Source organism: Canis aureus, chromosome 28 (genome assembly GCF_053574225.1).
Source record: "Canis aureus isolate CA01 chromosome 28, VMU_Caureus_v.1.0, whole genome shotgun sequence".
Classification (NCBI taxonomy): Eukaryota; Metazoa; Chordata; class Mammalia; order Carnivora; family Canidae; genus Canis; species Canis aureus.
Genome location: NC_135638.1, coordinates 15,124,209 through 15,140,298, shown reverse-complemented (window position 1 = coordinate 15,140,298; position 16,090 = coordinate 15,124,209). Strand labels below are relative to the sequence as shown.

The 16,090-nt window shown below is 36.6% G+C and overlaps 2 long non-coding RNA genes across 2 annotated transcripts in view; one reads left to right on the top strand and one right to left on the bottom strand.

Annotated features, from left to right (window-relative positions):
* LOC144300456 (uncharacterized) overlaps positions 1 to 16,090 on the bottom strand; it is a 230,010-nt gene that overhangs the window by 136,672 nt on the left and 77,248 nt on the right. The gene's annotated exons all lie outside the window — the stretch shown is intronic.
* The window catches only part of LOC144300458 (uncharacterized), a 73,611-nt gene that overhangs the window by 29,672 nt on the left and 27,849 nt on the right, over positions 1 to 16,090 (top strand). Inside the window, exon 2 of the long non-coding RNA XR_013367102.1 lies at positions 9,738 to 9,930. This is a non-coding gene — a long non-coding RNA (uncharacterized LOC144300458). The remainder of the gene's footprint in view (positions 1 to 9,737; positions 9,931 to 16,090) is intronic.

Genomic DNA, 16,090 nt, shown 5'->3' with positions numbered 1-16,090 from the left:
ACCCAGACCTATTGTTTTTTCTTTTTCTTTTTCTGTCTTGTATACTTCAGCCATGCTTTTCATCTTAGCTACTCTACTGCCCTCTCGCTCTACCTATAAAATCACCATCTCTCAATTTGTCATAGATAATTGCTAGTGACTCAGTTCATAGGAAATCTAAGAATAAAAAAAAAAAGCTCATTAAATATCAAGGGTTTGTGGTGATAGAAATATGGCGATCTATGTTGAGGCAGCAGCTCAGGGACAAAGTCTGGACAAGATCTCAGAAACTGAAACATTTGGTATTTAGCCTGCCCACAGGGTAACTCATTTGTGCTGGAGTCTGCTTACAGGGAATCAACAGAAACTCCTAAAATATGCCAAGTTATGCAACACCCTCAAAATAATACAGTGCTTATTGCTCAATAATAATGTGTTAACTATAAGTAAATAGGAAATCAGTCCTTTCTGTTCAGGGAAAGTAATATAGTATACACCTTTCATGAAATTCAAGAATGAGTAAGATGAATCATATATTTATGAAAGCTTCAATGATTAGAGAAAATATCCATTCATGTCCAACCACACCTCCCTCATAGACTTGTATACCCCAAATCACATTAAGAAAGTGTTTCCTATTTTTCTCCCCTATTCCTATAATGAATGATGTTGGATCTTTAATTAAGCTGAATATTAAATAATGAATTACTTATTAAATTTTGACATTGAAAATTCTTTCCATGATACAGAAAAAAAAGTCTGGTTTCTTGTCAGTGCTTTGAGTAACATTTTAAATGTTTGCTTTGTATTTGTGGTAACAGATCAGGTAATACAAAATATATTAATTCTCAGCTTTATTATTATTTATTTTAGGTTAATTCAATTTTTAAGCCAAGAGACTGGAACAACACAAATAAAGCTTTTTATTGTGGATTATAAGGCCAAATGAGTTCTGTCTCCTATTCTATTGTGTCGATAGATACTGTTTTACTGAATCAGTGATTCTGATCCCTGAACACTGTTTGTAAGAGCTACTGATATGGCTCCCTTTCTTAAGCCAGAAGGGCTTGGGATGTGCTTCATCTCAATACCATTAAAAACATTTTCTCATTTATTGTATGTCCTCCTTACAAACCTAGCTCCTGGCTGCCTGTGGTGGAACAGATCAACTAGTGAGGTATATATATCTGACATCCTTTCGTTTCAGAGTGAGTATCCATAATGTGGGAACATCCAGTTTTGAGGGAAAAAAAAGCAGTTTTGTGCTCTCTGTCAGATGTTCTGAGAGGTGATCTCACATTTTATTTACCAGACTTTGGTTCCATATTTGGCTCAGAGCTGCCCTGGAAATGTGTGGGATGTTTGTGAAATGTCTGATATGTTTGTAATTTGCATTTGCCAACTCTATTTGGAAATCAGTACAAGAATAGAGAAAAAAGTAAAGGCAACTATTATGTTGCCAAATGTGTAATTACTCTTTTTCATAATCTATTTTTCCTTGGAAATGATTGTTTTGATATCAGGCAATGAATTGTATCTACAGAGAAAAAAGAACCATGTTTACTATGGCTTATTTCCTAGGTTATATGTAACCAATGAGTCCTATCATTGTTAATCCTGTGCACTATTTGCTATTCTCAAAAAACTCAAGACCTGACACTTCATCTTATGAGGTGATACAGTATTTCTGGCTGTGCAAGAAATGTTGCTATCATTTCTTAAGGCTCTCCATGGATGGCTCCACACTATGATTCCAGGCCATTTCTCTCCCTTCTATTTATTCCCTGACTTATGTTATCCCTTGGCTGGTTTTCTATACATTCCATCAGTTGTTTTGAATTATGCCATTCTCAACCTGAAAAATCTTCTTTTAATTGCTTTCATCCAGATTCTTTCCATTCTTCAACACCCAGATCAGTTATTTTATTATTTTCCTTCTTTCTCTTTCTTTCTTTCTTTCTTTCTTTCTTTCTTTCTTTCTTTCTTTCTTTCTTTCTTTCTTCTTTCTTTCTTTCTTTCTTTCTTTCTTTCTTTCTTTCTCTTTCTTTCTTTCTTTCTTTCTTTCTTTCTTTCTTTCTTTTTCTTTCTTTTCTTTCTTTCTTTCTCTCTGTCTCTTTCTTTCTTTTGCAATGGGGAGAGAAAGAGAAAGAGAGGTGGGGGAAGGGCAGAAGGAGAGGGAGAGAGAGAATCTTAAGAAAGCTCCACACCCAGTGTGAACCCAACATAGAGCCCAACATGAAATTCAGTCTCACCACCCTGAGATCATGACCTGAGCCAAAATCAAGAGTCAGATGGTTTGACTGAACCACCCAGGTGTCCCTAGATTAGTTATTTTCTATTCTTAGAAGCCTTACTTTCTGGCTGCACTACGCTTCTCTGGATTATGGTTTTTTGTCTCACCATCTAGATGGTAAGTTACTTGAGAATGATGGTCATCTCATACTTTTCTTGTATTCTCCATGATATCTTGCACAACACTGGGCACAATGCAGACATTCACACTTGTGTATTCACATATTGGTTTTAAGCCGTATATATATAGTATAAAAGCCCCCAACTTAATGCCCTCTACCTGATACTATAATGACATGAGAAATGAGCATCTTTTCCTTTCCTCTCTTAGGGACATTTATGCTCTAAGGTAATGAAAATAATAAAATAACTATTATCTTTGTCATTATTTATTCATTTATTTATTTTCTTGAGAGAGAGAAAGCAAGGGAGAGAGCTAATGCAAGCAAGGAGAGGGGCAAATGGAGAGGGAGACAAGCAGACTCCCTGCTAAGCAAGTAGCCCTACGTGGGGCTCAATCCCAGGAACCTGAGATCATGACCTGAGCTGAAATCAAGTTTTGGCAGCTTAACCCACTGAGCCTCCCAGGCAGCCTGTCATTATTATGTTATATATTGCATGGCGACCACATGAACTAAGTTCTACATATGTCATTTAATTTGATCCTCAACAGTCCAGCAAGAGATGTATTGACATTGATATTTTAGAGGTGAAGCTATATTTTAGATGCCGAAGCTCAGAGAAATTAAATGAGTTTCCCAGGGTCACAGAGATAGTTAATGATAAAGCTGAACTAGAATCTAGGTCATCTTTTGTGGAGGCCGAGAAAAATTAAGGCCATCCCACCTAAAGTTTAGCATTAGCACAAGTACAGCCATCTTAGGTCCCTGTGAATAAGAGCTGAACTTTAAGGGGAAAAACTGCAGAATGTCCTCAATGTCCTCGGCAGGTAATCCCATATCAGAAAGACAACAGAGCCCACGCCCGTGGTAGAAAGTCCCATCTTAGAATTCTTCCATCCCTTCTGGAAATCCCCTAGACCAGCCTATAAAAAAACCAGCTGTAACCCACTTCAGGTCCAAGTCCCTGCTCCGCTGTGTTATACTTGGACCCAAGCTTGAGCTTGCTAATAAACCCTAGTGCGCTTGCATCGGTGTCGGCTCCTTGGTGGTTTCTCGGATTCGCAATCTTGGGCACAACACTTTCTCTTAACAAAACAAAGCAATGTGTTCTTTTTCTTGTCTTCTTTTGCCATGTTTTGGGGATTGAGTGAAGAGTCTCACTCACCATTCATCACATGTTCCTTCCTTCTCTTGCCAGATACTGCCAGCCCTCAGGCCTATAACCTCAGGTTGCCCAGGGGCCTCCTCTGCAGGGCTTGCAAATGTCTTCCTGTCCTTAGGGAAAATTCTTGTACTCTTCTCCAACTCTTTCTTCTACTGCTCTTATGCCTTCCCAGGTGACAGGCGAGCTCATATCTGATAGATTGATCTTCATACTGCACTAATAGATCATTGTGACTCATTTTTTGTCATCCTTATCAGAAAAAATTGTGTGCTGAAAGTGAGCCCTAAGGATCATAGTTTTTTTATTCTCAACTAATGAAGTTCTAATAATGAGAATTTTATCGTTAAAGAAAGTTTTAGAAGCCTGAGCCTTTCAATAGTGCCTCTCAAATCACATCATACACCAACTGCCTACGCAACCTGAAAAACATTTAAGTCTAACTTTGATTTCTTTTCCCTCATCTTTTCCTTGGAGCAAAGTGAGTTTTCAAGAAGTATGGTAAACTCTGCCTCCCATGCTTACAGCCTCCTTTGTATTATTTTGCTCATTTTAGGAATTTAAAATTTAAGACATCTATTCCCAATGCCTTATATGGCAGATGAATGCACTTGATCTCAAGGATGTACCCCCATGAGAACAAGAACTTTGTCTCATGCTTACTGTTTGGGAACTTGGGAATCAAGGCTGAGCCTTGCCTGACAGGGTAAGCTATCAGGAAATACTGACCGAGTTAATTGATGAAATTAGCATGTATCAAATTAGTTATTTTGGATAACCATGAAAACTAATATTTATTAGACTAACTATATGCCAGATATTTTCTTAAGCTTAATGTATTTATTTTTAGAGGATGAGAGAGAGTCCACTCATGTGAGTGGGGGGAGGGGCAGAGGAAGAGGAAGAGAGAGAATCTCCAGCAGACTCCCAGCTGACCACAGAGTCCAATGTGGGGCTTGATCGCATGACCTGAGCCAAAACCAAGTCAGGCACACAACCGACTGAGCCACCCAGGCACCCCTATGCCAGATATTTTTATAAGCACTTTGCACACATTAACTTAGTACTTAGGTCAACTTCCAATACCTGTTTTTTTATATTTATATATATAAAAATAATATAATATTTTGGTGCCTTCTGAAGATATCTAAGGCACCAAAATATTATGCAGTTTAACCAGTTTTGGGTCAGTTTCAGATCAGGGATATGAAACCAGACAAACTCAGTTCAAAAAGTGACTAACTAAGAAAGTTGTTCAACTATTAAATCCTCCAGAAATATTGCCTCCACCATCCCTAAGACAGACTAGGTAAAGTGTTCCATTTTGGATCACGTTATAGCATATGATTTGTATATATCACATTGTATTATAATGACTTGTCTTTGTCGTTCTTAATTTAAAAGACTGGGTTTAAACGGAAGGTTATGAAAAAAATTGAAGCAAAATATATAATTAAAGATCAATTTGGGATAAGGTCAGAATAACAAAGCATTCTCTATCTGGAAAATTATTTTGATTGTTATATAAAAGATATAGATTAGGATAACAAACAAAAATAAACACTACCAGACTCTAGAGCCCAATGATTCTCATTTTTTGTTAATTTCTATAATTAGAATTTGCTAAGCAAGAGCATCTGATTTTCTTTGTACTTCCAGTTTTATTTTATACAGTGTTATCTAGGTCCAAGTAAATATAATTTGCCACAGATAGAAGTTAATTAACTCTCTATTATGCTATCCTGTATTAGGTGTTCATTGCCCCTCATATTTATTTGATAAGTACTAACATCTTTGTCATTGGGAAATATGTTCTCTGAGTTAGCACTATGGAAATGCAGAGAGTGACCCTGCTGTGGTTTATTGGGTCAGGTCAGAGATTGAAAGGTCCCAGATGGCTGCAGGATCTTGCAGTATGTGGGTCTGTTGCTAGGAGACCATATTGATCTTTTCTAGCCTCTTAGCAGATGACCTCCTCTACTTGCCAGTGATTGATTGCCATCATTTACAGCATTAGGTAGAGTGTTTGCCTTGTCTTCAGTATTTAAAAAGTTTAAAAATCTAATCATTAATGCTTAAAATGCTTTAAAGTCTTTTTTTTAATGCACCCATAGCAGCCTATCATTAGGAATGCCTGTTCATTTAACATGGCCAGTTTCAAATATGGTTCAATAGATATATATTTTCCTGCCTTAATATAAATAAAATGTGATTATCAAAACCAATTTGCTTATATTAAACAAAGTTAATTTGGTTTTTACTGGTCAAAACCAAACTGTGTTGTGTCTGCCTTGCCCAGCTCTTTGTCTTAGGCACAAGGCTCCAACTAGAATGCAGATAGGCTTCGTACATTAAAATGTTCCACTTGCAGAGAATAACAGAAGACTTAATTGCACCTCAGTGCTTTCATGTCTGGCCCCTAAAGGTCAAGTTGGACAGTGCAGTCAATAACTGGACAGCTAGTCCAATGAGAGCGCTTTTCACGCCAGTGGAGAAGGGCAGTACATTTGAATGCTGCTCCAGTCTCTCAAGAAGGAAGTTTATACACAAGTCAGGCTTCCTGGTTACAGCTCTCAATGATTAAATGCCTGATATAAATATAGTGCTGTCTAATATTTTAGGGTGGATTAAAAAAATCAGATGGAGACAGCCTTGAAGAGAACAGCTTTCTGTTAGACTTGTGAAAGATTCCATTTAAACAGATACTGCAGCAGTATTTTGCTCAGCCTGCTCTGTCTGAGAGAGGGTCTTGAAGACCCTAGTATCCTATAAATCTTGACTTCTCTAAAGTTTCTGGGAGAAATGGAGATGTGATGGGAGTTTTCATGAAAGTAATGGTGATAGATACTAGGTGCTTATTCTGTGTCAAACATTGATCTCAGCAATACATAGGTATGCACGTGTACACATGCACACACACAGATAGATAGCTATTATTTTTATTATCCATCATAACAATCCTATTAGGTAGGTATTATTATTTTACATAAGATGAGTATATTGAAGCACAGATGTTGCAAATGATTTGCTAAGGTCTGTGCAGACAGGAAGTGGTGAATGGAACCAGGATCCATCCCATACAGTTCGAACGCAGAGCCAGGAGTCCTAACCACCATTATCACCCTCTGCCTTGCAAGAATGAGATCTGGATCTGATCCAAAGCTTCTCAGTAATGATCAGAGAACTCCAGCAATTCTCATCCCTCTATTCACCTCATCATTGGTCCCTTGATGCTTTGCTGACAGCAGTCTCCATCAAATATTTTGCTGACTTAAAACATGGGTCTGAGGAAGGAATTAGAGCAGCAGCACTTCCCATCAGGCCTCCCCAGGGAGAGGTGAGAACAGGTTTCCAAATCACTACTGTAGAGTAGTATTGTCATCCCCTTCCCTGTGTGAACAATGACTACACTGTCTTGCATTTCCACATTCCCAGAATTTATACATCTCAATTCAGTGATAGCCACCTCACCTTCCTAAGTGCCCCTTAATCTTCTCCCATGAAAAACAGAGAAGTGATTAATATCTGCAAAGCAGTAAGAGAGATACTGGACATGAGGTAGCATCCCATCTGTGGAGACTGGACTACAAGGAGCATATTCTTAAGGATTTTATTCACTTTTAAATCCTGGCAATGTAATTTTTACTCTACAAAACCTAATTCGTATGTGCTTGAAGCCAATAATCTTATTCTTATAAAAGCTTCTGAAACCATTGACTCATTGAAGCTCATGAAATATAAATAATTTGAAACATTTTAGGGTTCATTGTTTTCTTTGGATCTCCTATTACGCTGCAGGATGGTAGTGTCTTAGAGAATTTTCAGTTTGGTCAATAAATAAATAAAATTTCAGAAAATGTGTATGTGTAAAAGGGACAGTGTGGATATCTCAATGAATGTATTCCTAAGTTATAGTAATAGTAGCTGACATGTGTAGAGGCTTATGTCCCTGGTACTGTTCTAAACATTGTACATGTATTCTCTCATTTAATATCCACAGCCATCCTGTGAGGCAGGTTCTAGTATTATCTTCTTTTAGCAAATGAGGAAACAGAGACACAGAGGATTTCACCAACTTGCCACAGAATACACAGAAATTATTTGCCAGAGATAGGATTTGATCCTAGGCAATTAGGCTGACTGGCCCATATTCTTAAGTAGAGTGTTTACATTCATTTTAATTATTGGAGAACTCTTTTTCATTAAGTTGATCATAGCAAAACTTTCATTACAATATGTTTCATTGCAATAATTTAATATAATGCCTTAACTGAAATTTTCTATTGGCTCAATTTTTGTTAAAAGTAGAATTTTCCTCATATTTAACCAAAGAGAATCTCCACTCTAAAGTTTGAGTTCAGTTTGCATAGGATCTATTGTGAGAAATTTTATCCTATCTCCATTACTCCAGGGTCACCACACTACAACCAGGTCTAAAACATGCTTGAGCAAAGCATATTTCTGCCTGTTTAGCACTGAAGTCCCAAATATATATATATAAAAAAAAAAACATACCTACGGTTATAATCATAATTTTAGTTTTATGTATAGGCATTCATAATTTGTATAGAGTCTTATATGTGTATATACGTATGATTTGTGTGTAGAGATAGAGATAGATGATAGATAGATAGATAGATAGATAGATAGATGATAGATAATAGATAGACTGAGAGAGTGAGAGAGAGAAAGAGAGAGGAAGAGAACTATATGTAGGTGCCCATGTACCCCAGGCCCAGAAGCTAAATCCTAACTGGACTAAACAAACCATCGTAATTACATTCCCTTCACCAATAATTATAAATGGCATTTAGCACCATTATGGCCCATGAGATATGTTGAGGAAGTCAGATGGTTGAACTTCTAGCAAAATTCTTCTTGTTGCACTGGATTAACCAACCTGAAACCATGAACTGTGCTACAGGTTGTTATATGAGATAAGTTTTTCTGGTTGTTTTAAGCCTGTGTGGTCAGGTTTTCTATTACTTGTTGCTTTAAGTCCAAGAGAAGTTATATACATCAGGGGTGAACAAACATTTGCGAAAAGGGCCAGTAAGCATTTTCAGCTTTGCAGGTCATATAATTCTTGTCACAATTACTCAACTCTGCCCTCATACCATGGAGTGGCTTATAGGTAACACCATTCAAATGCGTGTGCCTGTGTTCTAATAAAACTTTATTTACAAAACAGTTTTCGAAATTAAATTTATTGAACAAATGCCACCTCAGTCATAAAATCAACAATTATAAAGCCATCCAGAGACCCCCAGATATTTCTTTGGGTCACAGTCATAATTTTGAACCTGAGAGACTATGGGAGAGAGTCATTGACGTGGGGTCCAGTTTCAGCCCTATGACTTCTCTGTATGACTTTAATTAAATAAGTTACCCAGCTTTGCTGAACCTTGGTTTCTTTATGGGCAGCATGGGGAGTATTAGTAACTCCCCATAGTGTTGTTAGATTGGAAGTGAAGTCTAAAGTTCTCTCAACAGAGTGTCTGGCTCCTGCTAAACGTCAGATCTTATTCTGTTTGTCTCCCGTGGTTTCTGCAGGGTCACTCCTCCTAACAGTCTGCTTTTTCTGCCTGTGGGAGTTCAGGTGCTTATTATTGTTGTTGTTTTTTAAATAACACAAAATCAAACGTATTTGCATGCACAACAAAGAGGATTAGGACTTTAGGCAAAACAGGAAAGCAGTTGTCTGTCAAATGGAGAGCAAGATTCTTAAGTAACTGACTATGGGACCTACAATGATGGGAAGACTTGCAGTGTTGCCTTCAGAAGTTATGTCTCTATACCTGATGCTTCAGCAGGCTTTCAAACATGCCTTAGTGCCAGGTTAGTTCTTCTAATTCCTTCTGACAATCAAGATGGTTTCAAAAGGATTTGCTTCACTGGCCACTGTTTGCCAATCTCTGATATAGATGATGTTCTCAAATATTTTGAATCAGAGTATGCTTTGGTGGATCAAAGTCTCTACACTATCTGCTTTATTATATAATAGAAACCTTCCAATGGCACACGGGAAAAAAACCAAACCCAAACTGAGTTCCTCAGTGAAGGAGACTTATTAATGCAAATAATTGAAAGGTCCAAGCACAAATTTAACATTAGTCTAGACTTGGTCCAGGAGTTCAGATAACATTATTAAGTTATCTCTTTCTCTCTATCTCTTGGTTTAGCCTTCTGCTGGCTGGATTTATCCTCAGCATACCTATAATGGTCCCTGACACTTCATGGCTCACTTCTTTCTGCCAGTAGTTCCAAGGGAAGAGGCATTCATGTAAATCCTGGGATTCATTGGAATCAAACCAGTTTGGGAGATTTGTGTGTTCCTGCACTAATCATTCTTGGACCAGCACAATTGGAATTATGGTAATGGGTCAATAATGTACCAATAATAAAAGTAATCTTTCTGATACATCCCTAAAAAGTGGCACCATTGCTGAATCATACAGACTAAGGATGAGCAAATAATGGTCCCCAAGGGTAACATAAAATTCTGAGAAAGAGCTTACAGGTGGCAAATATCAACTGTGTTTGCATCTTGAATATTTGAATGCAATTTCCAAGAAAAGATGTAATTGTAGAATATGTATAATTATAGAATATGTAAGCAATGGCATCACCTTATCTACAAAACCAGCCCTGACCCTGAGAGGTAAATAACTGCCCCCTGCTCTATGCCCCTACAGCTCCATCCCCATGCCCCATATCATATTATCATAGCTCATTAATGCCTCAAATCACTTGATAGCATATATTTCCCGACCTGTGACTACATTTTCCATAATAGTAAAGAAGTTATCACTTCATCGTGTGCCTCGATTGATTTCATAATGCCTAATGAATAGTAGAAACTATAACAAATGCTTATTTCTTCAATAAACTACCTCCAGAATTAATCATACAATAAGCAACAATATTAAAAGATATCAGATTACATTAAGTAGTCAACTCAGACCCCCAGTTAGTCTGATATTCTACAATTGATATTTATCTCCTCACCTCCCCTGCCAATACTCCAAAAAAGCCTTTTTTGTGTTTGTTTAAAATCATTTGCATATTGTAGAGACCTATTGACCCTGGGAGGAGAAATACATAGAAATAGAGTAGTACAAAGTTCAGGCTCCCACATCCAATTTGGGGCTTTGATGACACTGCTTAAAATTAAGATTGAAGAGTTTGTCAAAAACACAAGTTGCTAGACAGTCTTGAATTTACAGGATTTTATCAACTGGCCCAAGCAAATTTCTTAATTCTTTCAAGGGATTATATGTTTCTGAAGGACCTGGGAACCACCTCTTTGAAACATGGTCACTGAAGGAGAGAGCACCTTTATCCCCCAGTCCCTGTAGGAGGCCAACTGCCTAAATTCAAAAAAAAAAAAAAAAAAAAAAAAAAAGAAAAGAAAAGGAAAATTAGCAAACACAGATGGACTGGTCACACTGACCACCCTCTCTCCTAGTATCCTTCAGTACTTTTCCATTAGCTCACCCCCTGGTTTTAAATATGCCCTCCCACCTCACCTTTACTTTCAGCAAAGTTGAGTTCAATCATTCTACCTTACTGCAATAGTCTTTAATAATTTTTTTCCTACCTAGTTGGTCTGATGCAAACCAAGAGTGCCTAGAAAAGGTGGGAAAAAGTGTTTACAAAATTTTTTTGAAGACAACAGAAAGAAAGTTCACAGGACTTGAGGGACCATCACCCCTAGAGGAAACAGAAGCCAACTCTGGGGATTACTTTTGCCTGCAAACCATTTGTCTATAGTGGTGACTGGTTAAGAATATGAATAGAATCTTCAGAGGTTTCATCTGGTATAATTGTTCCAAATATTTCTTGCCCCTGCAATGCACACTTAAGGAACTTATCTCCCTTTGGTATCTGGGTTGTGTCTTGATTGTTTTGAACAGAGGTATGCAGAAGTGGTATCTGGAATGTTCAAGCTTAGGTATTAGGAACACCTCACTGTTTCAATTTCTTCTCTCTTGGGACACAAACACCACACTGTGAAAAAGCTTTAAATGCCACATATATGGAGGAGTGGTCACAGATGCATTATTCATTATAATTCACAGCATAAACATCCCAAATATTTATCGGCATCAAAATGGGTAAATACATTAAGATATGTTCATACAGTAGATACTTAAGAAAATGAAAATATACTGCTATGTGCAACAATATGTATGAATCATACAAACATAATATTGAGTTAAAAATCACACAAACATAATATTGAGTTAAAAATAGGCAAATCTAACCCATGGCCTGTTAAAAATCAGGAGATGTCCTTGAAGTGGAGTGGGAATGTTCTGGCTGGTGGGAGCCTGGAGAGAACCTCTCTAACGAGTCATGTCCAATTTCTTTACCTGGGTGGTATCTGTATGGACGTGTTCACCTTGTAACAATTCATTAGCTGTTCTAATTCAATTGATTTTTTTTTTTAAATAACTTCAGATTGAACCAAAACAGAAAACCTTTCCTTAGCCATAGCTAATAGATTTTACCAATATTTAGGGAGCAGGAAGAGAAACTAAGTCTATGAAAGAAATAAGCAGCTCTACCTATATGCTGTCATATCTATGCAATAGCAGTTGGATTTATTTTAAATATTCTATGTGTAATCTCACTTGTATTGGTGTCAAAAGTCTGTCCCCTTTCCTGGTTTTTTGATCATTTCTGTTAACCTTTTGAGTCCATATTACCAGAAGACTTAGCTCTTTTTTTCTTTATGGGGAGCGTTCAGCTCCCTTTTCTTGTCACTCCCTGCTCTCATCCTATTTCAGTAAATAGATTGTCTTCTGGGCCAGAGAAGTTCACATGGAAATGCTCACTTGTCTTATCCTTCAGCATATTTGTTTTCTAATTTACATTTCTCCACCGAGTTTATGTCTTTAAATGTCACATGATGATGACTTTCAATCTGAGGAATAAAGCTTCTCAGTTTTCAGAGAGCAAACAACCTTGTCTGCTTATCAAACTGAAGTAGCAGAGAAAAATGTGACTGTGAAGCCATTTCCACTGGTTCAGGGAATTTGCTCTCACCTATTCACTTAGTGCCATTAAACCTGACAGCTTCCAGCCTTCAAATGATTCCTGTGGTGTTAAAAGTCTATGTGTATTTCATGTCATTCAGCTAGTTTATAATGCTAGCTTGGCTCTTTCCTCTCCACAGAGATCCTATGCAGCTCTTTCTCAATGATAATTGTACATTTTTTCCCACCTATTCTTTCACTGAGCTACTGGGCACATTTCTGTACCATTTGTTGCCATTTAGAGAAATTACAGTGATATTTAGCTTTTTGTTCTTGGGGTTTATAATATAGCATATTATTACCAGACTATGCTAAAGCATGAAGATACACAGCTGAAAATACATAACCACAGAACATCATTGATTTATAAGTGACTTTTGAGTGTGTGTTTGTTTTAGGAAGGGCTATGCAAAGCATTGTTATGATTCGGAAACAATGACACAGACACACAACCCCTTAGAGAGATAAGATAACAAATAAATTATATCAAGGAAGAACTACAGATTTTTTCAAACTAAACGACCTTAAAGATCCAATTCAAACCTTCATGTTTATATCTGAGTCAAGTGAAGTCTAGAAGGGTAAATGGATGCCTAATGCTTTCCAGCCAGTAAGAAAGGCAGACTGACATTGAAAACCAGGCGTGCTCTCTACCACGTAACATATATATGTATAAACAAGTGCTAAAATACAATAAAAATAGTTGTGAAGCTCAAATAATTCTTGTTATCTACTGCATATGACATCCATTGAATCGATTTTGCCATAGTTTAATTTTGCTTACTAATTAGGCAACCTCTATTTTCTTCAACAAGTGATAGTAACTATCCTGCCCTTACCTTAGAATGAAAAACCAAGGTGATCTTCTCAGTTCTAGATCCCTGAAAGAAAGTGCCCTCTATAAATATCTACTGTCACAACTTATTTAAAGAGGTTTGGAAATAACAGAGGCCAAACTGTTCCAATGCAAATAAGCTGTGCAAATATGCCAAGATGGAAAAACCGTAATATGGCCAAGAAAGAAAGGGAAGGTAGAAAAGAAAGAGAAGGAGAAAAAGAAAAGAAAGAATGTCAAAGAGCAGTTGTAGGAGGAGAGAAAGAGGAAAAAATGTAATCCAAGTAGTCTCAATGTGAAGAGGTGAAGTCAAACTATTCTATGAAATAGAGGATCACACCACCAAGAATGACATAGCCATTTTGCAGATATCTTTGGGGACCAACCCTGAAGCATATTTACAGAATGATATACAACCTACTGATATAAAATTTGATATCAAAGAGAATTACAAATAGATTTTACTACCACTGAAAATGAACATAGAACTTCTGTGATAAAATAGCCACCCCAAGGAAACTTTCCTTTTCATATGTAAGGAAAGCCTACACACATAAAATCTGGTTTTATTTCCAATGGTACTTTTGTTTGATATGTTGACAATGGGCTACTTTGTTGAAAAACATTTCGATGAAACTGTTCCTTTTGAATGTTGAAATAATACTGAATAATTTGGGAGAAAATAAAATGGACAAGTTCATAGATAATAAACACATCTATTATTAAGCCTGAAATGTTAGCAGTGAATCCCGGATGAACTGAGATGACCAGATGCAGGAATAATTATGAATACTTTCACATTTAGTAAACAATCCCAAAAAGATGTGTTAACATTAAAGGGACATTAAACAGCAGCATGAAGTTAAGTGGGAAAACAAAGGAGAATTGCTTTGTTTAAGAATGAGTTGAGGGATCAGGTTTTGTTTGTTTGTTTGTTTGTTTTGGATCAGGTTTTTAATCATAAATTACAGTATCAACTATGTTGCCTTGCAAAAAGCTACCATTTGAAAAATACATTTATTTGTTAAATTATTTGGGCACACATTATAAGCAACATTTTGGTTTTATTTTTAATTTAATGAATGAATTGAGCCTGTAAACCACTTATTTTGGCGTTATATAAATAAAGCCATTAATTCTTTCTTTTGCTTTTTTTTTTTCCTTTAGTAATCTAGGTGAACAAAAATGAGTTGATCATAACCTTTGGTTCACAGTGCACTTTCATCATTGTTTGAATGGCCAACTTTTATTTATCCATTTATTCATTTACATTTTAAAATTATTTATTTTAAAAACTGGTAAATATATAAAATTTACAACATCATTTTAACAGTCTTTTAATATATAGTTCACTGCCATTAAGTACATTGGCACTGTTGGGGAACCATCACCACAGCCTATTCATAGAAGGTTTTTCATCTTACAAAACTGAAATTCTGCACCACTTAAGAGCTCCTCCTCCCACCAGCCCTTAGTAGCCACCATTCTACTTTCTGTTTCTATGAATTGGACTAATCTAAGTACCTCATGTGAGTAGAATCATTCAGCATGTGTCTTTTTGTGATTAGCTTATATCACTTCGCATAATGCCCTCCAGTGTCATCCATGTTGTAGCATGTGTCAGAATTTCCTTCCTTTTAAGGTTGAATAATAGTCGTTGTATGTTTGTGCCACATTTTGTTTATTCATTTGTCCATCAGTGGACACTTGGATTACTTCCATCTTTTGACTATTATGATCAAGGCTGCTATGAACAGGGGTGTGCAAATATCCTTTCCTACCCCTGCTTTCAATTTTTTTGGATATGGACCCAGAAGTGAGATTTCTGGATCATAGGTAATCCTATTTTTAATTTTTTGAGGAATCTCCATACTGTTTTCCATAGCGGCTGCACCATTTTACATTCCCACCAGCAGTGCACAAGGATTCCATTTCCTCCTCATCCTCACAAACACCTAATTCTGCTTTTTTGATAGTGGTCGGGGTAAGTGGGGTGAAGTGGTATCTCATCACAACTTTTGTACCTACTTTTAATACTATAAGAAATATCCCCCAAATCTATCACCTAGCCAGAACTAAAATATTATAGCTATGCACATGTTCCTCTCTCATTTCCTCCTCTGTCTCTCCCTAATGGTAATCTGATGTAATTGCTTGGCATTTCTCATTTTTTTTATAGAAATATGTATATAGTCTATGTCTAAATATCTCTACTTTTACTTGAACCGTGACTATCACTCCTGAAGAAAAAGAGAACTTAACAGACATATCTCTCCAAATAGGAACAAAGATAATCATGACCACAGCCACTAAGAAACCAGTTAAACCTATTCACTTCTTGTGGTTACAATAAGTTAATGAAAATTTTATGTTAATTAATTAATTGACTTCAAATAATTCTTTCTAATTAATAGTAGTTAACTGTACCAGGCATTGCAGAATGTCCAAAAATGAATATAAACAGTCCCTCCATCAATACTGAACTTGTTGTCCAGTCATTTTTTTGTTCGCTTCATGTGTTCAAAGCTATAGGATATACCAAGAAGTTTAATAGACGCTACTCTCTTCACAACCTTGCAAGATCATATGATCTGTATTCTTAGTCTGATTTCTTGTCATTAAACCTGTTTCCTTTTCTTTGGAGCACACACCTAGAATA